Raw genomic sequence first — 26,693 nt, forward strand, 5'->3', positions numbered from 1 at the left:
AATGGAAAGGGAAGAAGTTAGCACAAAAACAAAGGAACCAGATTGGAATAGGGCAGATTTTAGAAAGGAGGAGTGTGAGCGGGCTGAGGTGAGGTGGAAAGAGAAATTGGCACACAGAACTGCAGATCAACAATGGGATATTTTTAAAAAGGAGATTTCAAAATTGTAGAATGAATATACACAATTTTTTAAAAAGGGAACGACTTCAAGTTTAAGGATGTCATGGATAAGGCTCACCACCACCTTCTCAAGGACAAATAGGATGGGCAATAAATGCCGGCCTTTTCGGTGAGAATGATTTTTTTTTAATTAAAAAGGTTACGAGGACGATTTTACCTCCCGGACGGGAACACGGCCTAGCAAGCGGTCAGCCCATCCGGCTGGGCCTCATTAACATGCCACTTGCTGATATGACAACCAAAATTGTCATATACAATTGAGTATAAGATGAGGCATACTATTTCACCCTTGTACAAGACCTTAGTCAGGCCACACTTGGAATTCTCTGTCCAGTTTTGGCCTCCTCACATGGTGGGTGATAATAAGGCTTTGGAGCGGGTGCAGAGGAGGGCCACTGGACTAATCCCCAGTCTAAAGCATCTTAGTTATCAAGATAGGCTAAGAGTTGGGACTCTACATTTTAGAGAAGCGTAGACTTAGGGGTGATCTGATTGAGGTTTATAAGATAATGAAGGGAATAGATTGTGTTCCAGTTGACAGTTTGTTTCAATTAAATAGGTTAGGGATCACCAGGGGTCACAAATTCAAGTGTATAAGGCCAGATCTAGGTTAGATGTCAGGAGGTGGCTCTTTTCCCAGAGAATAGTGGACCTCTGGAACAGGCTGCCGTCTCGTGTGGTGGATGCTGATTCACTGAATTCCTTCAAGCAAGAGGTGGACCTATTTCTGGCTGGAGCAGAGATCACCTCTAACAGGTACTGCAGGGAATTCAGGGCCAGAATGAGCTCCTGGACTAGTTTCAATCGCCTAGATGGGTCGGAGAGTATTTTCCCAGATTTTTTTTCCCCAAATTGTTCTGGGTTTTTTATCTGTTTTTTTGCCTCCCCAGGAGATCTCATGGTTTCGGGTGGGGTGGAGTGTATATGTTGTGATTCACAAGGTATCGCAATTGTGTGGGACAGGCTCGATGGACCAGAAGGTCTTTACCTGTCCGCCATTGTTCGTATGTTCGTAAAAGGCCTGAGGGGTCATTGAGAAGCGGCTTCCCACGGTTTCCTTGTACGGCCCGGAGCAGTGCTCCTGCTCCTCTTAGCCCACAAGGAACCTTACAGACAATTAAAAGTACTTATCTTACTGTGCTTCTTCTGGCCCTAGCTCCAGTTCCTATGGTTTAGCTGGCATGGAAGCCATCACTACTCCCTGCTCAGGCTTCAGGTAAAAATAGCAATCGGGCCCCGATGACACCATCAGCTCCCAATCTACATATTTAAAAAGGACCCGTGGACTTTGTGTAGGTGTTCTTGTTGCCTGCAATTTAACATTTCAGTTGGCCAGATCAGGGCGGGAATGGAGTGGGAAAGCCCCATGCTCCATTTTAACTGCCCCACCGCCCAGTTTCTGCTGGGGAGGGATAAAATTACCCCCATGGTTCAGGGTTCTATTGAAAGTGGATCCATGCCAGGAGTCTGGAGCGTGGCCAATGTAAGACCCATTTCCAAAATGGGAAACAGAAATAACCTGGATAATTACAGGCCAGTTAGTTTAACATCTATGGTAGGGAAAATTTTGAAATCCTTAATTAAATATGAAATTACTAAACATCTAGATGAAGGGAAAATAATTAGAAACAGCCAACCCAAACCTGAGAAAGGAAAACTAAGCTTGTCAAACCTGGTAGAGCTCTTTGAGGAGGTGATGGGTGGCAGAAATGCAGTGGATGAGGTGTACATGGACTTTGAGAAAGCCTTTGGCAGGAGACGATTGGAGAAAATTAAAGGGTATAGAATTTGGGGAAAGGTAGACAATTGGATTAAAACTGGTTAGAAGGGAGGAAACAGTACAAGATAAGGGAAGTTTCTCAGAGTGGTAGGGATGGGTAGCAGTGACCCATAGGGCACTGTTCTGGGACTGCTGCTGTTCACTGTGTGTATAGGCCTAGAGGGATGGGCAATAAATGCTGGCCTTGCCAGCGGCACCCACATCCCAGGAACAAATTAAAAAAGTGTCCAAATTTGCAGGTGATATTAAAATTAGGAGGTGCAGTAAATAATTCTGATCGCCAAAGGAAGTTGTAAGGAAATATTGATGAGGTGGTGAAAAAGTTTAAAAAAAGGAGCAGATGGAATTCAACATGAATAAATATGAGGTGGTAAAATTGGGTTAACGAAAATGTAATAATTATACTTTGGATGAGGGAATGCTGAGTGATGTAGAGAAGCAGAGTGGTTTGCGGGTTCAGATTCACAAGAGTTTTAGCAGCACCTCAAGTGGATAAGGCCTTAAAAAGTTGGGTTTTATAACGAGATGTATAGAAGATAAAAGTCAAGAGGCTTAAAATTCGATTGCCCCCTAAGACGGGCACAGGGATTGCGATGCGCGATCAAACCGGCGCCCGTTCGTTCCGATGCAGGCAGCACGCAAGCCTTGTGCTGCCTGATAATTTAAATGATTGCAGCGTTCGGCCCAGCGCTGAATATGCTGCTGAGTGGCTGCACGCTCAGCAGGGGCCCAGGTTTGTGCGAGGCTAGCACCGATTAAAGTCAACATGCACTTCTTAAAGGGGAGATGCAGTTTGACGAGAGCAGGTGCTGGAATTCATTCCAGAAGTGAGTTTGACCTGGCAAAGAAACAGGACTGGCACTACCTGCCAGAGAGGACTCCAAGGTTCTCTGATGCAGCACTGGAGGCCTTAGTGCAGGAGGTGGACAGGAGGAGAGATGTCCTGTATCCCTGTATCCGCAAGGGGCCAGGAGGCCCTCTAGACAGGCTATGAAGGCAGTGGGAGCAGATAGATGTGGCGGTAAATGCCAGCAGTGTTGCCCCGAGGACCTGGTGCCAAAAGAACTTCAATGACCTCCCACGGGTGGTCAAGGCCAGTGAATGCATCTTCAAATGCCATATCCCACCTGTTGTGTATGTACCTTTAAGAGAATAACTGGTCTCAGACTGCAGTACCGGCAGTGACCACCCCTGCATAAAAGGCGCTAGTGAGCCTCTGTTGTTTCAGTTTCACTATTGACTTCCATCAGTAAAGACTTATTTTGTTCCACTCCTGCTGTCCGTGTCTCAATTATTCACGGACGTAATACCACCAACTGCACCATTAGCCTCACACACTGCTCAATGCACCATGACCCCATCACTCACCTACCAACAATTTCTATCAATCATAACTCATACCTCATTCATATGCTGCACCTCGCCCACACACACATACCCCTGCTGCAAGCCTCACACCCACATCTCACAGCTTGGACACACTGCCAGCTATTCATCCACGACAGACACATCAGCCAAACACATTGCACCACACTCACTGACACACTTCCCTCTCTCTTGCTGGAGAAGGTGGTGCACTACCGCAGGCAGCAGCAGCAGCTAACCGGAGGGAGACAGTGCGCCTGCATATCCTAACCCCGGTGGAGGAGACGGTGCTTGGCATTATTGGAGTGGCCATAGCTGAGACCGCAGCCAGCAGTGGGGCTGAAACCATTGACACTAACCCTAATCCTCCTTCTCACATCCCACTTCCCCCTCATCCCACAATCTCTTCTGATTTACAAGCTGCACATGGTGTAAGCATGCACCTCTTGCTCCCCACCCCCCCACCCCACAACCCTACCCTTGTGCTTTTCTCCTTTCAGACACCCAAGAACTCCAATCTGGGCTGGCAGTGGTGGAAGAGGAAGAACACTGAAGAAAAAGAAACACTGTCTCACCACTCACAGCCACCAGCTCAGATACTGACACTCCGCGCGTACTTTAGAGGGTATCAGAGAGGCAGGATCTGTACTTGGTGAGTCAGCGGACACGAGTGGGCTGCAGCCAGGGTAGGGAGAAAAGATAGCACAGGTGCCAGCTCCCCTGAGAACTAGGTCGCACACATGTTCTGTTGCAAGTTCTCGATTGGGGAAAGGCCAATTTTACTAAGCTGAGATGTGATTTAGCAAAAGTGGACTGGAATTAGTATCAGAGCAGTGGGAGGCATTCAAGGAGGAGATAGTGAGGGTTCAGAGCAAATATGTTCCCACAAAGAAAAAGGGTGGGACTCCCAAATCTAGAGCCCCCTGGATGTCAAGGGAGATGCAGTTTGATAAGGATAAGGCAAAAAAGGGAAGCTTATGTCAGATACCGAGAGCTAAATACTGCAGAAAGCCTAGAGGAGTACAAGAAGTGCAGGGGTGAAATTAAAAAGGAAATTAGGAAAGCAAAGAGAAGGCATGAAAAAATATTGGCAACTAAAATCAAGGAAAACCCAAAGATGTATTATAAATACATAAAGAGCAAGAGGATAACCAAGGAAAGAGTAAGGCCTATTAGAGACCAAGAAGAAAGCTTGTGTGTGGAGTCAGAAGACGTGGGTATGGTTCTTAATGAATACGTTGCGTCTGTCTTCACAAAAGAGAGGGATGATGCAGACATTGTAGTTAAGGAGGAGGAGTGTGAAATATTAGATTAGATAAACATATTGAGAAAAAGCCCATGGGATCCAAGGGAAAGTGACAAGTTGGATCCAAAATTGGCTCAGTGGCAGGAAGCAAAGGGTAATGGTCGACAGGTGATTTTGTGACTGGAAAGCTGTTTCCACTGGGGTTCTGCAGGGCTCAGTACTAGGTCCCTTGCTTTTTGTGGTATACATCAATGTTGGCCTGAGCGAGAACACTGAGGTTGGTGCGCCTATATTGTCAATGGATTTGCAGGATCTTGCGGAGGCAGCATTGGTGGTACCTCTCCAGTGCTTTGAGGTGCCTGCTGTACATGGTCCATGTCCCTGAAGCACACAGGAGGGCGAGTATCACTACTGCTCTGTAGACCATGAGCTTGGTGCTGGGTTTGAGGTCCTGGTCTTCAAACATTCTCTTCCTCAGGCGACCGAAGGCTGCACTGGCACACTGAAGGCGATGTTGGACATCCCCAGCAACAAAGCTTTGACCACGCTCGATCAGCTCCGATGGACGGGCCACATCATCTGCATGCCCGATACGCGACTCCCAAAACAAGCGCTCTACTCGGAGCTCCGACAAGGCAAGAGAGCCCCAGGTGGGCAGAGGAAACATTTCAAGGACACCCTCAAAGCCTCCTTGAAAAAGTGCAACATCCCCACCAACACCTGGGAATCCCTGGCCCAAGGCCGCAAAAAGTGGAGGAGGAGCATCCGGGAAGACGCCGAACACCTCGAGTCTCTTCGCCGGGAGCAAGCGGAAGCCAAGAGCAAACAGCAGAAGGAGCACACGTCAACCCAAGCACCCCACCCACCCGCCCCTTCAACCACCGTCTGCCCCACCTGTGACATAGAAACATAGAAGATAGGAGCAGGAGTAGGCCATTCGGCCCCTCAAACCTGCTCTGCCATTCAATGAGATCATGGCTGATCATCCAAACTCAGTACCCTGTCCCTGCCTTCTCCCCATATCCCTTGATCCCTTTAGCCTTAAGAAATATATCTAACGCCTTGAATATATTTAATGAATTGGCCTCAACTGCCTTCTGTGGTAGAGAATTCCACAGGTTCACCACTCTCTGGATGAAGAAATTCCTCCTCATCTCTGTCCTAAATGGCTTACCCCTTATCTTTAGACTGTGACCCCTGGCTCTGGACTCCACCGCCATCGGGAACATCCTTCCTGCATCTAGTCTGTCTAGTCCTGTTAGAATTTTATAAGTTTCAATGAGATCCCCTTTCATTCTTCTAAACTCCAGCGAGTATAAGCCCAATCGACCCAATCTCTCCTCATATGTCATTCCTGCCATCCCAGGTATCAGTCTGGTGAATCAACGCTGCACTCCCTCCATGGCAAGAACATCCTTCCTCAGATAAGGCGACCAAAACTGTACACAATACTCAAGGTGTGGTCTCACCAAGGCCCTGTACAACTGCAGCAAGACATCCTGTTTCCTGTACTCAAACCCTCTCGCTACGAAGGCCAACATACCATTAGCCTTCTTAACCGCCTGCTGCACCTGCATGCTTACCTTCAGTGACTGGTGCACAAGGACACCCAGGTCTCGTTGCAGTTCCCCTTCTCCCAATCTATTGCCATTCAGATAATAATCTGCCTTCCTGTTTTTGCCACCAAAGTGGATAACCTCGCATTTATCCACATTATACTGCATCTGCCAAGCTTCTACCCAATCACCCAAACTGTCCAAATCATACTGGAGTTTCTCAGCATCCTCCTCACAGCACACACGCCCACCCAACTTTGTGTCGTCTGCAAACTTGGAGATATTACATCTAGTTCCCTCGTCTAGATCATTTATATATATTGTGAATAGCTGGGATCCTAGGACCGATCCCTGCGGTATCCCACTAGTAACTGCCTGCCACTCGGAAAAAGAGCTGTTTATTCCAACTCTTTGCTTTCTGTCTGCCAACCAGTTCACTATCCAAGTCAGTACCTTGCCCCCAATCCCATGTGCCTTAACTTTACATGCTAATCTCTTATGCGGGACCTTATCGAAAGCCTTCTGAAAGTCCAAATACACCACATCCACTGGTTCTCCTTTATCTATTTTACCAGTTACATCCTCAAAAAATTCCAGTAGATTAGTCAAGCACGATTTACCTTTTGAAAATCCATGTTGACTTTGTCCGATCCTGTCACTGTTTTCCAAGTGCTCTGCTATTACATCTTTTATAATGGACTCTAGCATTTTCCCCACTACCGATGTCAGGCTTACCGGTCTATAATTCCCCATTTTCTTTCTACCACCTTTTTTGAACAGTGGGGTAACATTAGCTACCCTCCAATCCATGGGAACTATTCCAGAGTCTATAGAATCTTGGAAGATGACCAGCAATGCATCTACTATTTCTAAGGCCACTTCCTTAAGTACTCTAGGATGTAGATTATCAGGCCCTGGGGATTTATCGGCCTTCAATCCCATCAATTTCCCTAACACCATTTCCCTACAAATACTGATTTGATTCAGTTCCTCCCTCTCATTAGACCTATGTTCTCCGACATCTCTGGGAGGTTATTTGTGTCCTCCTTTGTGAAGACAGAACCAAAGTATGTATTTAATTGGTCAGCCATTTCTTTGTCCCCCATTATAAATTCCCGATTCTGACTGCAAGGGACCTACACTTGACTTCACCAATCTTTATCTCATCACATATCTATAAAAGCTTTTACAGTCAGTTTTTATGTTCCCTGCAAGCTTACTCTCATACTCTTTTCTCCCCCTCTTAATTAATCCCTTTGTCCTCCTTTGCTGAATCCTAAACTGCTCCCAATCCTCAGGTTTACTGCTTTTTCTGGCCAATTTATATGTCCTCTCCTTGGATCTTATGCTATCCCTAATTTCCCTTGTTAGCTACGGTTGAGTCACCTTTTTTGTTTTATTTTTATGCCAAACAGGGATGAACAAATTCTTTCGTTCATCCATGCGATCTTTGAATGTTTGCCATTGCCTATCCACCGTCAACCCTTTGAGTAACATTCCCCAATCAATCCTACCCAACTCGTGCCTTATACCATCATAATTTCCTTTATTTAAATTCAGGACCCTAGTCTCTGAGTCAACTACTTCACTCTCCATCTCAATGAAGAATTCTATCATATTATGATCGCTCCGCCCCAAGGGGCCTTGCACAACAAGATTGCTAATTAATCCTTTCTCATTACATAATACCCAGTCTAAGATGGCCTGATCTCTAGTTGGTTCCTTGACATATTGGTCCAGGAAACCATCCCGTATACACTCTAGGAATTCCTCCTCCACAGTATTGTTACTAATTTGGTTAGCCCAATCTATATGTAGATTAAAGTCACCCATGATAACTGCTGTGCCCTTATTGCACGCGTTTCTAATTTCCCGTTTAATGCCATCCCCAACCTCCGCATTACTGTTTGGGGGTCTGTATACAATAATGTTTCCTGCCCCTTAGTATTTCTCAGTTCTACCCATACAGATTCCACATCATCAGAGCTAATATCCTTCCTTACAATTGTGCTAATCCCCTCTTTAGCCAGTAATGCTACCCTACCTCCTTTTCCTTTTTGCCTGTTTTTCCTGAATATTGAATACCCCTGGATGTTGAGTTCCCAGCCTTGGTCACCCTGGAGCCATGTTTCCGTAATCCCAACCATATCATATCCGTTTACCTCTATTTGCGCAGCTAATTCATCCACCTTATTACAAATGCTCCTCGCATTAAGACACAAAGCCTTCAGGCTTGTTTTTTTAACACACTTAGACCTTTTAGAATTATTATTTACTGTGGCCATGTTTGATTTAAACCGTTGATTTCTCTGACTGCCACTTTTGCTTTTCTCCTTCCTGTCTTTTGCTTCTATCATTGTTTCCCTTTCCTCTGTCTCCCTGCTCAGGTTCCCAACCCCCTCCCATTTTCATTTAAACCCTCCCCCAGAGCACTAGCAAACACTCCCCCTAGGACATCGGTCCTGGCCCTGCCCAGGTGCAAACCGTCCAGTTTGTACTGGTCCCACCTCCCCCAGAACCAGTTCCAATGTCCCAGGAATTTGAATCCCTCCCCCTTGCACCATTCCTCTAGCCACATATTCATCTGAAATATCCTTCTATTTCTACTCTGACTAGCACATGGGATTACTACCTTTGAGGTCCTATTTTTTAATTTACTTCCTAACTCCCTATATTCAGCTTTTAGGACCTCGTCCCATTTTTTACCTGTATCGTTGGTACCTATATGCACCACGACAACTGGCTGTTCACCCTCCCCTTCCAAAATGCTCTGCAGCCGCTCTGAGACAACCTTGACCCTTGCACCAGGGAGGCAACATACCATCCTGGAGTCTCATTTGCGGTCGCAGAAACGCCTAACTATTCCCTTTACAATAGAGTCCCCTTTTACTATAGCTCTACCCCTCTTTTTCCTCCCGTCCTGTGCAGCAGAACCACCCCTGGTGCCAGGAAGTTGGCTGCTGCTGCCTTCCCCTGATAAGCCATCCTCCCCAACAATATCCAAAGCGGTGTATCTGTTTGAGAGGAGAGATTGTGTCGATTGGGCTTATACTCACTGGAGTTTAGAAGATTGAGAGGGGATCTCATCGAAACCTATAAAATTCTGTCAGGCCTGGACAGACTAGATGCAGGAAGGATGTTTCTGATGGCCGGGGAGTCCAGAACCAGGGGTCATAGTCTAAGGATAAGGGGTAAGCCATTTAGGACTGAAATGAGGAGGAATTTCTTCACCCAGAGAGTGGTGAACCTATGGAATTCTCTGCCACAGAGGGCGGTGGAGGCCAGTTCATTAAATATATTCAAGAAAGAGTTGGATATATTTCTTAAGGCTAAAGGGATCAAGGGATATGGGGAGAAGGCAGGGACAGGGTACTGAATTTGGATGATCAGCCATGATCTCATTGAATGGTGGAGCAGGCTCGAAGGGCCGAATGGCCTACTCCTGCTCCTATCTTCTATGTTTCTATGTCACAGAGGACCCCTGCACTACCTGCCTGCGTCTACTACTCTGCCTGGCGGTCACCCATTCCCTTCCTGCCTGTGCAGCCTTTACCTGCGGTGTGACCAACTCCGTAAACATGCTTTCCACGATGTCCTCAGCATCGCGAATGCTCCAGTATGTATCAATTCGCAGCTCCAGCGCCACAATGCAGTCTGCCAGTAGCTGCAGCTGAACACACTTCCCGCACACATGGTCGTCAGAGACACAGGAAGTGTCCCTGATTTCCCACATAGTGCAGGAGGAGCATACCACAGTGCTGAGCTGTACTGCCATGATTTACCCTTTAATTAATTCAAATTAAATTAAATCAAATCAATCCCACCAATTACACTATAATTAAATGATATACTCAAGGGCCCTTGTTTACCAGCAGTCCCTGCTACTCAACAGAGACCTTAGAAACGATTTTACCCACAACATTTAAGTTTGGAAACTGTAGGTCCCACATTGGACTCATCAGTCACCTGAGAACTCATTTTTAGTGTGGAAGCAAGTCATCCTCGGTTCCGAGGGACTGTCTAAGAAGAAGAATACATCAATGATTTAGAAAGTTTGCAGATAAAGCAAAAAATGGTTGTGTGGTTGATAGTGAGGAAAAAAGCTGTAGACTGCAGGAAGATATTAATGGACTGGTCAGGTGGGCAGAAAAGTGGCAAATGGAATTCAATCCAGAGAAGTGTGAGGTAATGCATTTGGGGAGGGCTAACAAGGCAAGGGAATACACAATAAATGGTAGGATACTGAGAAGTGTTGAGGAACAGAGGGACATTGGAGTGCATGTCCACAGATCCCTGAGGGTAGCAGGACAGGTAGATAAGGTGGTTAAGAAGGCATATGGATACTTTCCTTTATTAACCAAGGCATAGAATATAAGAGCAGAGGGGGTATGCCTGAACTGTATAAAACACTAGTTAGGCCACAGCTAGAATATTGTTTGCAGTTCTGGTCACCATATTACAGGAAAGATGTGATTGCACTAGAGAGGGTACAGAGGAGATTTACGAGGATGTTGCCAGGACTGGAGAATTTTAGCTATGAGGAAAGATTGGATAGGCTGGGGTTGTTTTCTTGGGAACAGAGGAGGCTGAGGGGAGACTTGATTAAGGTGTATAAAATTATGAGGTGCCTAGATAGAGTGGATAGGAAGGACCTATTTCCCTCAGCAGAAAGGTCAATAACCAAGGGGCATAGATTTAAAGTAATTGGTAGAAGGATTAGAGGGGAGTTGAGGAGAACTTTTTTCACCCAGAGGGTGGTGGGGCTCTGGAACTCACTGCCTGAAAGGGTGGTAGAGGTAGAAAGCCTCATCACATTTAAAAAGTACTTGGATATGCACTTGAAGTACTGTAACCTACAAGGCTGCGGACCAAGATCTGGAAAGTGGGATTAGGCTGGCACAGACATGAAGGGTCAAATGGCCTTCTTCTGTGCCATAAATTTCTATGATTCTATTATTCTATGAGGACTTTGATGTGGCAGCCTACAGAAGAAGGCTAATGGGTGTGCGCAATGAAATGCTTGGTGCATTGGCAGGCCTGCCAGAAAGCCTAACCGCAATGTCAAGGAGCATGGAGGGGTCCAGCACCAACCTTGCACAGGGCTTTGCACAGAGCTTGGAGCCCATCTTTCCAGCGTGGAAGGGGTGGGCAGATCCATTAGCACACTTGTGGACCCAACCATCATACAGCATCTCATGGCTGATGTCTCAGCATCCACTGCAGCACAAGCACAAGCCACCCAACACCTGAGTGCTGCAATGAAAGCTTAGACTGAAGTCATGCAAGCTCATCTTGCCGCCACACAAGCACAGACTGCTGCCATCATGGCTGGGTTTACCAGTGTTGAAAGGGGCTTGCAGGGTGCCACTGCAGTCCAGCAATCTGTCCTCCAGCAGATTACTAGGATTGCTGAGGCACCGCCCTGGGGGACTGGCAGTGGCTCCGTGGAGCAAGAACCTGCTGTCCTCTCTCAGGATGACAGCATTCGTGCTCCCAGCACTGCCACTCCGCCGGTGCCCTTGCTGTTGCCTGTCAGCCAGCCAGCCCAGACTGCTGCTGCCCATGCTGAGGTGGTGCAGTCTAAAGCTGGGCCTTCTCGGCCCAGAGCTGCTCGAGGTCATCTTGCAAGGCCATCTGCAGTTTCTCCCACTGACAGTCAGCAGCCTTCCACCAGCCATGCTGTAGCCACTGGAGTAGCACTGCATAGGACAGGCAAAGGCACACACAAGAGGCCCTAAGGGAATGCACAAGGGAGATTAGTTGACTTTGTTATGTTATATTGGATGGATTGATGTATAAAGTTGGTTTGGAAGGTTTGTTTTGTGGTGGCTTTTATTGTAATACCGTGGCCAAGAGGACATTGTGATGGTCCGTAACAGAGGGAAGGTAAGGTGTGGGACTGTGGGTGAATGGGGAATTGGGGTTGCATTCACTGGTAACGCAGTCAGATCAGTTGATCACGGGCAGCCCGGCCAGAAAAGGGCTGTCTTGGTTGCCTCCTCCCTTCCTCCTCCTCCTCCTCTTCCTCCTCCTTAGTTCTTTGCCGTATACCTGGTGGCAATGGCTGTGCCCGATTGATGGCGAGTCTGTGCAGCGTGCAGCAGACCATGACAAATCTTGAGACGTATCTGGCGAGTACTGCAGGGCTCTTCCAGAGTGGTCCAGGCAGAGGAAGTGTTGTTTTAGAACCCCAATGGTCTGCTCGATCACATTCCATGTGGCAGCATGGCTTTCATTATATGCATGATGCCCACGTGTGGTTGGGTTGTGTAATGGAGTCATGAGCCAGGTGGTCAGTGACATGAATCAGTCATTCATGAAAGAAAGACTTATGAAATAATACTGAGCGGCCTGCGGGTGGCGCTGTCCAGGGAGAGTATAAACACTCGGGCACGGGCCCAGCTTGCGCAGGACATTCTTAACAGGAACTAGTGAAGGACACAACTAGACCTCCATGTTGTAAAACAGTTGATTAAAGCTTTGTTTAACGCTTAAACCAAGTGCCTAGTAGTTGTCTTACATCAGTCAGCAGATAGCCATTGTCGCATTCACCTCTCTTTGCATACAGAGCCTCAGTAACCTCCCTTATGTAGCAGTGAACAGCAAACTGTGAGATGTTATAAATATCACCTGCTTCAGCCTGGAAGGCACCCGATGCATAAATATTCATGGCAATGCTCACCTTCACAGCAACTGGCAATGCCATCCTTGCTCTACTGTGAAGCTGCAGGTCTGTCTGCAATAGGTGGCAGATTTCAGTGAGCCCCTCTTTAGTGAAGTGGAGAAGTTGCATGCACTGTTCCTCACTGAGGTTGAGGTAGGAGAATGGCTCCCTGAAAACCCTGGGTGGATATGGCCTCTTGTTGAGAGTCCTTCTCCCCCTCCTTGCTCTTTGAGCAGCTTGTCCTCCTCTGTGTCGCCTCTGCTCATTCTCCCTGTCATGCTGCAGGCCAAGGGGGATACAAACTACAGCACTCATGTCTGGGAGCACTCGGTCTGAGCAGAAGCCTTGAAGTAACCAGCCACACCACTCCCTTGAAATTTCAGCAACTTCAAATAAAACACCAAACCAAGAAACACCTTTGCAAACTCACCAAGAGCCAGTAGAAATCACTCAGCAACTAACCTGAAAGCCGGTGATGATCCCTTTAATAGCGCCCTATCCGTCCTGCTGCTGAATGCATGTTCAGCTGTGAGAGGTTAAGAAAGGGCGGTAGCTACAGCAGTGAGGTCAATAATGGCAGTGCTGGCGTCAAATCATTGACATCGCGATCTGCGTACTCTTCATACTTCCTGCGCACACTCCCTGCGCTGACGCAAACGACCTCACCAAAATGGTGTCCAGCGCGGCCCGCACCAGAAATAGTTGCGCGCGGTGTGGACGCCATTTTCAACACAAAACAACACTACGAGCTGAATTTATAGGCCAAGGTGTAATGATGAATCTATATAAACCCTTAGTAATCCCACAGTTGGAGTACTGTGTGCAGTTTTGGGCTCCACACTATAGGAGGAATGTTGAGGCAATAGAGAAAGTACAGTACAAATTCAGTATGATGCTGCCTGACGTGAAGAAATACAAATATCACAGAGTCATAGAAACTTACAGCACAGAAAGAGGTCATTCAGCCCGTCGTGCCTGTGCTGGCTCTTTGAAAGAGCCATCGTGCTCAGTCCTACGTCCCCGCTTTTTGTCCCTAACCCTGTAAGTTCCTCACCCTCGAGTACCTGTCCAACTCCCTTTTAAAATTGATGGAATCAGCTTCCACCACCTTTTCAGGTAGAGCGTTCCAGATCCCAACAACTCTGAGTGAAAACATTTCTCCTCATCTCCCCCTAGATCATTTACCAATGATTTTAAATCTATGACATTTGGCTATTGACCCACTTGCCAAAGGGAACAACCTTTCTCTATCTACTCTATCAAAAACCCCTCATCATCTTGAAAACCTCTATTAGGTCTCCTCTTAACCTTCACTGTTCCAAGGAGAAAAGTCCTACCTTTTCCAACCTCTCCTCGTAACGGAAGTCGCTCATCCCTGGTTACATCCTAGTAAACCTCCTCTGTACCCTTTCTAAGGCTGTTACATCTTTCCTGAAGTGTGGTGCCCAGAACTGTCCACAATACTCCAGCTGAGGCCTAACCAGTGATTTATAAACTTCTAATGTGATCTCTTTGCTTTAATATTCTATTTCTCTATTTATAAACCCAGATAACCCATATGCTTTTCTAACCACCTCATCAACTTGCCCTGCCACCTTTACGGATTTGGTTATATGAACACCAAGGTGTCTCTGCTCATCTACACTTTTCAAAATTGTACCATTTATAGTAAACTGTCTTTCCATATTAGTCCTCCCAAAGTGCATCACTTCACACTGATAAGTGGCAGGTAACATTCGCGCCACAGAAGTGCCAGGCAATGACTATCTCCAACAAGCGAGAGTCTAACCACCGCCCCTTGACATTCAACGGCATTACTATCACTGAATCCCCCACCATTAACATCCTGGGGATCACCATTAACCAGAAACTTAACTGGACCAGCCACATAAATACAGTGGCAACAAGAGCAGGTCAGAGGCTAGGTATTCTGTGGCGAGTGTCTCACCTCCTGATTCCCCAGAGCCTTTCCACCATCTACAAGGCACAAGTAAGGAGTGTGATGGAATACTCTCCACTTGCCTGGATGAGTGCAGCTCCAACAACACTCAAGAAGCTCGACACCATCCAGGACAAAGCAACCCATTTGATTGGCACCCCATCCACCACCTTAAACATTCACTCCCTCCACCACCGGCGTACCGTGGCTTCAGTGTGTACCATCTACAAGATGCACTGCAGCAACTTGCCAAGGCTTCTTCGGCAGTACCTCCCAAACCCACGACCTCTTCCACCTAGAAGGACAAGGGCAGCAGGCGCATGGGAACACCACCACCTCCAAGATCCCCCCTCCAAGTCACACACCATCCTGACTTAGAAGTATATTGCCGATCCTTCATCGTCGCTGGGTCAAAATCCTGGAACTTCCTTTCTAACAGCACTGTGGGATTACCTTCACCACACGGACTGCAACGGTTCAAGAAGGCGGCTCACCACCACCTTCTCAAGGGCAACTAGGGATGGACAATAAATGCTGGCCTTGCCAGCGATGCCTAGATCCCATAAGTGAATTAAAAAAAGTCTACAACTATCCTCATTATTATCTACTATGTTGCCAAGTTTTGTATCATCTGCAAACTTTATAATGCTACTCCCTACACCTGAGTCTAGGTCAATTATAAAAATTAAATAGAGTAATGGACCCAAAACTGACCATTGGGAACACCACTGCATACCACCTCCCAGTCTGATAAACATCTATCCACCACCACCCTCTGCTTCCTGTCACTGAGCTAATTCCATATCCATACCACCACTTTCTTCTTAATTCCATGGGCTTCCAACTTCTTAACATGGTGTGGAGATGCCGGAGTTGGACTGGGGTGGACAAATGTAAGAAGTCACACAACACCAGGTTATAGTCCAACAGCTTTATTTGAAATCACAAGCTTTCGGAGCGCTGCTCCTTCTTCAGGTGAAGTGGAGAAATGCATAAAGACACAGCTTATATAGTCAGAGAATCATGTCAGATGTTTACAGGTAACCTTTCCAACTGCCATTTATCACACCTCGGCAGAGAGATAATCACAGCAGTCAAAGGTGTGAATGGTGTCCAAACAGGTCAGTCCCCTTGTGACCCCACCTCATTGTTCTTTGATGTAATGTTTCCCTGACTGACCTGTTTGGACACCATTCACACCTTTGACTGCTGTGATTATCTCTCTGCCGAGGTGTGATAAATGGCAGTTGGAAAGGTTACCTGTAAACATCTGACGTGATTCTCTGACTATATAAGCTGTGTCTTTATGCATTTCTCCACTTCACCTGAAGAAGGAGCAGTGCTCCGAAAGCTTGTGATTTCAAATAAAGCTGTTGGACTATAACCTGGTGTTGTGTGACTTCTTACAACTTCTTAACAGATCACCTGTTTGCTATTTTGTTGAATGCCTGCCAAAAGTCTACATATACAACATCTACTGCACTACCATGATCAATCTTGTCTGTTACCTCAGCAAAGAAATCTATCAAGTTAGTTAGACATGATTTGCCTTGAACAAATCCATGCTGGCTTTCCTTGATTAACCCATGCCTTTCCAAATAAAAGTCTATTTTGTCCCTGATAATGGTTTCCAATAATTTCCCCACCACCGATGGTAGGCTGGCTGGCCTGTCATTTCCGTGTTTATCCCTCTCCCCTTTCTTGAATAGTGGTATACCATTAGCAACCCTCCAGTCCTCCGGCACTACTCCTTTATCCAATGATGAGGATTGAAAGATTGTGACCAACGCCCCTGCTTTTTCTACCTTTGCTGTATTTCATCCAGACCAGGTGATTTACCAACTTCAGTAATGCTAATCTTTTTAGCATGTCATCTCTCTCATTATTTTCCTGTCTATTACTTCCCTCTATTCCCTCTACTCTTTTAGTGTAACATTCACATCATCTGCTTCCTTTGTGAAGACAGAGGCAAGGTTCACATTTAATAATTTAGCCATGCCCTCTTCATGAAGATTTACCTTTGGGTCCTTAATAGGCCCAACTTTTTCCCTAGCTAAGCTCTTACACTTTATGGGGGAGAAATTCGGTATCGCCCCATATGGGGCGCCATTACTGGCGGTGCGCAAAGTTTAGCGCCTGGCACTAATTATCGCCTCCGACAGCAAACTTGACTTTTATCGCCCCTGGAGGTGATTGGAGCGCTAAATCAGGCGCTACACAACTCTCTTAAGGCGCTAAGGCCGAGGAGCGAGGCGCTACCTCAGAGCGCAGGTGCTGTCAGTTAACGATTGAACACAGACACACTGGCGCCGGTCAGTTCTTAAAGGGGAGGGTCGATCTTGCTCTGCAGCCACACCCTGCTCACTGGAGCCTTGAATCTCGGCCTGGGCAGACCTGTGGCTAAATTTAGCAGCCAGACACTATGGAAAGGGCCAGGGAGCGAGCACAGTGCTTCTGCGAGCGGGCTTTGAAGGCTCTGGTTCGCGGGGTGGAGAGCAGAAGATCTATTCTGTACCCAGAGAGTGGCAGGAGGCCTTTGCCACATGAGTACAGAAGAGTGTGGAGGGAGGTGGCTCAGAGAGTGTCCTCAAGCAGCATGGTGGCTAGGACCCATGTGCAATGTAGGAAAAAGTTCAACGACCTCACTCGGGTCATCAGGGTGAGTGCCTTTTTTTCAAAACCTCTTCATCCCTCCATCTCCACCTCACTTTATGGCCAGAGGGTCTTGAAAGCCCCAATGCCCAACACTCATCCAACACCTATGGCCCTTTCATCAAACACACACGCACATTCCACACTTTGCATACAGTAAGGGCTATTCAACCATGGGAGGCATTTCAGGCAAGATCATGGCTGCATACAGTAAGGGCTATTCAACCATGGGAGGCATTTCAGGCAAGATCATGGCTGCATATTTACTCAGACGCCGTCCTTTTTCTTGCAGGCCAAGCTGTCTCATAATAGGAGACAGCAGCAATGGACCGGTGGAGGGCAGCCTCAGCTTCAACCCCTCAGCGATCTTGAGGAGCGCGTGCACAGGATTGTGGCAAACCGGGTGATTAGCCCCGTTGTCACTGGAGATGCTGACCCTGTTCTGGACAGCAATGGTAAGGTCATCACCTTTTTGTCCTCTCTCCTTCCACTTGTTCTTCACAACACCAGCCTTTGACACTTTCAATCCAAATCACTAAATCGCTGCACTCATGCCTCCCTTGCTGCCACCCTGTCCTCACGCTAAAGCCATTCTTGTACCTCCTTGCTTTCAGATGGTGATTCACCAGGTGAGGAGACGGGCCCTCAAGCTGCCAGTGAGAGTGAAGCTGAAGGCGAGGAGGAAGAGGAAGCCGGACCATCAGTGCCACCCTCTACCGAGGCAGCCCATGCCCATACTGGGGACACGCCTTCCCTGGAGGGGAGCAGGGGGGAATGGTTTGATGAGGGTGAAGCTCCAGGACCCAGTGGGCTGCAGCAATGCGAGGGGGTAGGGAAGCTCGGGGGCCGTCTCCCCGGAGGGTGAGTATGGCCTCGAGTCCTACTGCACTGGACGCAGATGAGGAGCGGGTCCTTGCTGAAATGAGCGCCCAGGCGGAGCAAAGGCACACTGAGCTCATGGCTGCAGTGGCAAGGTTGCCCGAACCCATTGAATCACTGGCAAGGAGTGTGGAGCACTTTGCTGTAGCACAGGTGGCTGCCACGCAAATGCTAAGTGCTGCAGTGCAGTCAGTGGCTGGTCTCATGCAGACGCAGATTGAGGTCACGCGAGCACTGACTGCTGCCACCCTCGCTGGATCGGGCAGATTTCCCCGGGGCTCTCACCGCGCCGCAGCAGGCCAGCAATCTGTGCTCCATCTGATTGCTCCGGATGCTGAAGTGCTGCCCTGTGGGAGTGCCAGTGCGTCGTTTGAGCAAGGAGTTGCTGTCCTCTCTCAAGATGACAGCATTCCTGCTGCCACCACTGGCACTTCTCCACTGCAGTTGCCACCGCCTGTAGGACAGACTGCTGCCACCCATGCAGAGTTGGTGCAGTCAGCAGCCGGGCCCTCCAGGCCCAGAGCTGGTCCAGGCTGTCCCTCAAGGGCATCCACAGTCTCAGTTTCTGACACTCAGCAGCCTTCCCCCAGCCTTGCTCCAGCCACTGGGGTCCCATTACGGAGGAGCTGCAGGGTGGGAAGGGGGGAATTTCGCAAGGGAAGCAGATCACCCTCGAAGGGCAAAAAGTAGGAGGTGTGGCAAAATGTTTTTCATTGTTTTATTGAAGGCCGAGGTTCGTGGTCAAATTTTTGTTGCTGTTTTGGACATTGTCTCCAGGTTGTGAGAGCCAGTTATGTGAATGACTGCTTTTTTTTGTGTTTCTTGCTATTACTTTGTCATGCAGAAATGAGACACAGAGTTTGTGAAATAAAGAAGTGTCTGTATTCAAAATGTACATGTTTGGTCTTTGCACTCATTGTTGTCTTGACCGGCTTAGGGGTTGCGGGATGGTTTCATTCAGGTTGTTTGAATGGCAGAAGCCATTCCCTCAGGGGGGGCCTAGAAGCGACTTGCTATGAGCCTTTGGACGGCCCTTCCACTTTGTGCCTCCCTCCCGCCTTGGTGCTGCTGATGATCATCCTCCTCATTTTCCTCCTCCTCCTCCTCCTCTGCTGGTGCTCCAATGTCTGGTGGCATTGGCTGGGTCCTGAGGATTGCAAGGTCATGCAGCACACAACAACGAAGTGGGAGACTCGCTCAGGCGAGTACTGCAGGGCTCCTCCAGAATGGTCCAGACAGCGGAACCGTTGCTTGAGCACGCCGATTGTGTGCTCAATGATGTTCCTGGTAGCTTGATGGCTCTCACTGTATCGTAGCTCAGCAGGGGTGCTGGGCGAACAGTGCGGTGTCATCAGCCAGGTGCACAGAGGGTATCCCTTGTCCCCGAGAAGCCAACCTCCTGGGTGATGCGGTGCCTGGAAAAGGTCTGCCACAGAAGTCTGGCGCAGGATGAAGGCATCGTGGCTGCTGCCTGGAAAGTGGGCATTGACAGCGAGTATCAGCTGTCTGTGGTCACAGACCAACTGGACGTTTAAGGAATGGACACAGTAAATAATAATTCTAATAGGTCTAAGAGCGTTAAAAAAACAAGCCTGAAGGCTTTGTGTCTTAATGCGAGGCGCATTTGTAATAAGGTGGATGAATTAGCTGCGCAAATAGAGGTAAACAAATATGATTTGATTGGGATTACGGAAACATGGCTCCAGGGTGGCCAAGGCTGGGAAATCAACATCCAGGAGTATTCAATATTCAGGAAAGATAGGCAAAAAGGAAAGGGAGGTGGGGTAGCATTGCTGGTTAAAGAAGGGATTAACACAATTGTAAGGAAGGATATTAGCTCTGATGATGTGGAATCTGTATGGGTAGAACTGAGAAAGACCAAGGGGCAGAAAACATTAGTGGGAGTGGTATATAGACCTCCAAACAGTAATGCAGAGGATGGGCATTAAAAGGGAAATTAGAGAAGCATGCAATAAGGTAACAGCAGTCATCATGGGTGACTTTAATCTACATATAGATTGGGCTAACCAAATTAGTAACAATACTGTGGAGGAGGAATTCCTGGAGGGTTTACGGGATGGTTTTCTGAACCAATATGTCGAGGAACCAACTAAAGACCAGGCCATCTTAGACTGGGTATTATATAATGAGAAAGGATTAATTAGCAATCTTGTTGTACGAGGCCCCTTGGGTCGGAGCGATCATAATATGATCGAATTCTTCATTAAGATGGAGAATGAAGTAGTTGACTCAGAGACTAGGGTCCTGAATTTAAATAAAGGAAACTACGATGCTCTGAGGCACGAGATGGGTAGGATTGATTGGGGAATGTCACTCAAAGGGTTGACGGTGGATAGGCAATGGCAAACATTCAAAGACCGCATGGATGAACTACAGAATTTGTTCATCCCAGTTTGGCATAAAAATAAAACAAAAAAGGTGACTCAACCGTGGCTAACAAGGGAAATTAGGGATAGCATAAGATCCAAGGAGAGGACATATAAATTGGCCAGAAAAAGCAGTAAACCTGAGGATTGGGAGCAGTTTAGTATTCAACAAAGGAGGACAAAGGGATTAATTAAGAAAGGGAAAATAGAATATGAGAGTAAGCTTGTAGGGAACATAAAAACTGACTGTAAAAGCATTTATAGATATGTGAAGAGAAAAAGATTGGTGAAGTCAAGCGTAGGTCCCTTGCAGTCAGAATCAGGGGAATTTATAATGGGGAACAAAGAAATGGCAGACCAATTAAATACATATTTTGGTTCTGTCTTCACAAAGGAGGACACAAATAACCTCCCAGAGATGTCGGGGAACATAGGGTCTGATGAAAGGGAGGAACTGAAAGAAATCAGTATTTGTAGGGAAATGGTGTTCGGGAAATTGATGGGATTGAAGGCCGATAAATCCCCAGGGCCTGATAATCTACATCCTAGGGTACTTAAGGAAGTGGCCCTAGAAATAGTAGATGCATTGCTGGTCATCTTCCAACATTCGATGGAATCTGGAACAGTACCCATGGATTGGAGGGTAGCTAATGTTACCCCACTATTCAAAAAAGGTGGTAGAGAGAAAACGGGGAATTACAGACCGGTAAGCCTGACATCGGTAGTGGGGAAAATGCTAGAGTCCATTATAAAATATGTAATAGCAGAGCACTTGGAAAACAGTGACAGGATCGGACAAAGTCAAATCGTGCTTGACTAATCTACTGGAATTTTTTGAGGATGTAACTAGTAAAATAGATAAGGGAGAACCAGTGGATGTGGTGTATTTGGACTTTCAGAAGGCTTTCGATAAGGTCCCGCATAAGAGATTAGCGTGTAAAGTTAAGGCACATGGGATTGGGGGCAAGGTATTGACTTGGATAGAGAATTGGTTGGCAGACAGAAAGCAAAGAGTTGGAATAAACGGGTCTTTTTCCAAATGGCAGGCAGTGACTAGTGGGGTACCGCAGGGATCAGTCCTTGGACCCCAGCTATTCACAATATATATTAATGATCTAGACGAGGGAACTAGATGTAATATCTCCAAATTTGCAGACGACACAAAGCTGGGTGGGCGTGTGTGCTGTGAGGAGGATGCCGAGAAACTCCAGGATGATTTGGACAGGTTGGGTGATTGGGCAGAAGCATGGCAGATGCAATATAACGTGGATAAATGTGAGGTTATCCACTTTGGTGGCAAAAACAGGAAGGCAGATTATTATCTGAATGGCAATAGATTGGGAGAAGGGAAAGTGCAACGGGACCTGGGTCTCCTTGTGCACTAGTCGCTGAAGGTAAGCATGCAGGTACAGCAGGCGGTTAAGAAGGCAAATGGTATGTTGGCCTTCGTAGCGAGAGGGTTCGAGTACAGGAACAAGGATGTCTTGCTGCAGTTGTACAGGGCCTTGGTGAGACCACATCTTGAGTATTGTGTGCAGTTTTGGTCGCCTTATCTGAGGAATTATGTTCTTGCCATGGAAGGAGTTCAGCGAAGATTCACCAGGCTGATACCTGGGATGGCAGGAATGACGTATGAGGAGAGATTGGGACGATTGGGCTTGTACTCGCTGGAGTTTAGAAGAATGAGAGGGGATCTCATTGAAACTTACAAAATTCTGACAGGACTGGATAGACTAGATGCAGGAAGGATATTTCTGATGGTCGGGGAGTCCAGAACCAGGGGTCACAGTCTAAGGATAAGGGGTAGGCCATTTAGGACAGAAATGAGGAGGAATTTCTTCACCCAGAGAGTGGTGAACCTGTGGGATTCTCTACCACAGAAGGCAGTAGAGGCCAATACATTAAATATATTCAAGAAGGAGTTGGATATATTTCTTAAGGCTAAAGGGATCAAGGGGTCTGGGGAGAAAGCAGGGACCGGGTACTGAATTTGGATGATCAGCCATCATCGCATTGAATGGCGGAGCAGGCTGGAAGGGCTGAATGGCCTACTCCTGCTCCTATCTTCTATGTTTCTATGTTTCTATGGAAGCCCTTTCAGTTGCAGAATTCCTCGGCATTCTCTTGCGGCGCCCGCAAAGCCACATGCGTGCAGTCAATGGCGCCCTGCACCATGGGGAAGCCCGCTATCATCGCAAAGCCCATTGCGCGTTCTTGCTGTTTGTCCGGGGTCATGGGGAAAGAGATGTACTCTCGTCTCCTTTTAAAGAGGGCATTTGTTACCTGACGGATGCAGCAATGCACCGCGAACTGGGAGATATTGGCAATGTCCCCAGTAGCTGATTGAAATGAGCCAGTCGCATAAAAGTTGAGAGCCATTGTTATCTTCACTGCCACTGACAGAGGCGTCCTGCTCCTCAGTTGAGGCTGCAGATCTGGCTGAAGAAGGTGGCAGAGCTCAGTGACCACCTCCTTGCTGAATTGCAGCCTTCGCAAACAGTGCTCCTCAGAAATATTAATGTAGGAGAACTGTTGGCATAAAACCCTGGGAGGGTAAGGCCTCCTGTACCGAGGCCTGTTGGCCCTCCTCCATCTGGCCATGATTGCCACTCTCTCTCTGTGTCTGTGCCCTCCGAATGTGATGGAGAAGGATGACGTTCCCATTCATTGCAGCCCCCATAGTATCTGGGCAATCAAAGTTATGAAGGTCAAAAAGCAAAGTACCTGCAAAGTTATGGTCAGAAGCCAAAACTACCTCAGACAGCGTTGACTCAATGCAGAAGTATCTCTTTCTCTCTTTGTCTCTCTCCAAATCTCTCTCTCTCTCTCAGAATGAGTGGTGCAAACATGGCTACCACACAAAAGCCAGGAAGAGGCCCCCTTTAAATAGTGTCCCCCCAACCCCACAGCGACTGGGAAGCGTTCCAGTCAACCTGTCGTTGGTAGCACCAGGCGGAAAGGAAGGGGAGCGCCACTGAATTTCCGGTCTGGGGCGCCCCAAGGGCGTTGCACTCTCGAATGGCGTCAAGATCTGCGTGCGCAGGAGATTGGGCGGTATTGTTTAGCGCCGCCGCAAAATGTCCGGTCAATTTCACGAGAGGCGCAGATATCGCCGCGCCCAGGCGCTAGTTGGCTTGTGCCCCACTTAGCGCCATCTTAAGGCGCTAACGGGTGGTGCTACCAACTGAATTTTTCCCCCTATATGTTTATAAAATGTTTCAGGGTTCAATTTAATGTTGCCTGCTAATCTTTTCTCATAACCTCTCTTTGCCTCCCTTATTTACTTTTTCAATTACCTCCTGTACTTTCCATAATCTTCCTGGTTATTAACTGAATCTTGCTCCTGATATTTGTTATAAGCCTCCTTTTTCTGTTTTATTTTATCTTTTATTTCCTTTGTCATCCAGGGCACATTATCTATGGATGCTCTACCTTTTCCCTTCAAAGAATATGCTTAGTTCTACCTAAACTATCTCTTCCATGAATGCCTTCCATTGCTCTGTTACTGCTGTACTCAACAATCACCTTTTCCAATCTACCTGTGTGAGGTCTCTTCCTAAATGGCTGAAATGAGCTCTTTTCCAGTTGAGTATTTTTACTTTTGATATTTTCTGGTCTCTTTCCATAATTACTCTAAACCGAATTATGAGTGGCCACTTTTAGCTAGATGATCTCCTACTGTAACACTCTCCATTTTCCAGAACCAGCTCCAACACCACTTCCTTCCTTGTTGGACTGGAGACATATTGATCGAGAAAGTTCTCCTGTACACATATCAGAAATTCTACTCCTTCCCTACCCTTAGTTCTATGCTTTTTCCCCAGTCTATATTAGGGTAGTCTCCTACTATTGTTGCACTATTTTTGTTACATGCCATTGAAATTTGCCAACAAATTTGCTCATCTCTTTCTCACTGTTTGGAGCTCTGTACAAAGCTCCCAACAATGTAACAGCTCCCCCTCTGTTCCTTAACTCAAGCCAAATAGATTTAGTGCTAGAACCATCTAGTATATTCTTTCTATTTAGAACTGTAACATCATCCTTAATCAATACTGCCACACCCCTCCTCCTTTTCCTTCTCTATCATTCCTGAATACTTGGTTACCAGGAATATTAAAAACCCACTCCTGACCTTGTATGATCCATGTCTCTGTTAATGCAACCACGTCATAATCCCATGTGGCAACTTGTGCCTGCAGCTCACCAATCTTATTAGTTACACTATGGACATTGATGTACATACAATTTAATAACTCCTTTGTCACTTTTGCTATTTTCCTCAGTCTGGCCCCTGCCACTTTTGGGATAGTTCCAGTTTTACTGCTGTTTATATCTCTCTGTCCTCTGATCTGATTGTTGCTCCTTTCTGCTTATTTTCTGGTTCTCTTTCCCCTGCCAAACTAGTTTAAACCCTCCCCAACAGTACCAGTTAACCTCTCAGTGAGAACATTGGTCCCAGCTCTGTTCAGGTACAACCCTGCTATAGAAAGGGCTAAGCGATCCCACAATCAAAGCTCTGCAGTCCTGCCACATCTAGTTGTGAATGGTGGTGGACCATTAAACAACTAACGGGAGGAGGAGGCTCCATGAATATTCACATCCTCAATGATGGCGGAGCCCAGCACGTGAGTGCAAAAGACAAGGCTGAAGCATTTGCAACCATCTTCAGCCAGAAATGCAGAGTAGATGATCCTTCTCGGCCTCCTCCTGAGGTCACCACCATCACAGAAGCCAGTCTTCAGCCAATTTGATTCACTCCAGGTGATATCAAGAAACGGCTGTGCGCACTGGATACAGCAAAGGCTACGGGCCCTGACAACATTTTGGCTGTCGTGCTGAAGAATTATGCTCCAGAACTAGCCGCGCCTCTGGCCAAACTGTTCCAGTACAGCTACAACACTGGCATCAATCCGACAATGTGGAAAACTGCCCAGGTATGTCCTGTCCATAAAAAGCAGGACAAATCCAATCCAGCCAATTACTGCCCCATCAGTCTACTCTCAATCATCAGCAAAGTGATGGAAGGTGTCGTCGACAGTGCTATCAAGTGATACTTGTTCACCAATAATCTGCTCACCGATGCTCAGTTTAGGTTCCGCCAGGACCAGTCAGCTCCAGACCTCGTTACAGCCTTGGTCCAAACATGAACAAAAGAGCTGAAAAAAAGAGGTGAGGTGAGAGTGACAGCCCTTGACACCAAGACAGCATTTGACTGAATGTGGCATCAAGGAGTCCTAGTAAAGCTGAAGTCAATGGGAATCAGGGGGAAAACTCTCCACTGACTGGAGTCATAGTACAAAGGAAGGTGTTTGTGGTGGTTGGAGATCAATCATCACAGCCCCAGGACATCACTGCAGGAGTTCCTCAGGGCACTGTCCTAGGCCCAACCATCTTCAGCTGCTTCATCAATGACCTTCCCTCCATCATAAGATCAGAAGTGGGGATGTTCGCTGATGACTGCATAGTGTTCAGTGCCATTCACAACTCCTCAGATAATGAAGCAATCTATTCCCGCATGCAGCAAGACCTGGACGACATTCAGGCTTAGGCTGATAAGTGGCAAGTAACATTCAAGCCACACAAGTGCTAGGTAATGACCATCTCCAACAAGAGAGAGTCTAACCACAGCCCCTTGACATTCAATGGCATTACCATCACCGAATCCCACACTATCAACATCCTGGGTGTCACCATTGACCAGAAACTTAACTGGACCAGCCACATAAATACTGTGGCAACAACAGCAGGTCAGAGGCTAGGTATTCTGTGGCGAGTGTCTCACCTCCTGACTCTCCAAAACCTTTCCACCATCTACAAGGCACAAGTCAGGAGTGTGATGGAGTACTCTCCACTTGCCTTGATGAGTGCAGCTCCACTAACACTCAAGAAGCCTCGACACTATCCAGGGCAAAGCAGCACGCTTGATTGGCACCCCATCCACCACTTTAAACATTCACTCCCTCCACCACCGGCGCACTGTGGCTGCAGTGTATACCATCTACAAGATGCACTGCAGCAACTTGCCAAAGCTTCTTCGGCAGCACCT

The sequence above is a fragment of the Somniosus microcephalus genome, chromosome 3 (genome assembly GCF_052327205.1).
Source record: "Somniosus microcephalus isolate GS21.2 chromosome 3, FLI_Smic_1.0, whole genome shotgun sequence".
In the NCBI taxonomy this organism is placed as follows: domain Eukaryota; kingdom Metazoa; phylum Chordata; class Chondrichthyes; order Squaliformes; family Somniosidae; genus Somniosus; species Somniosus microcephalus.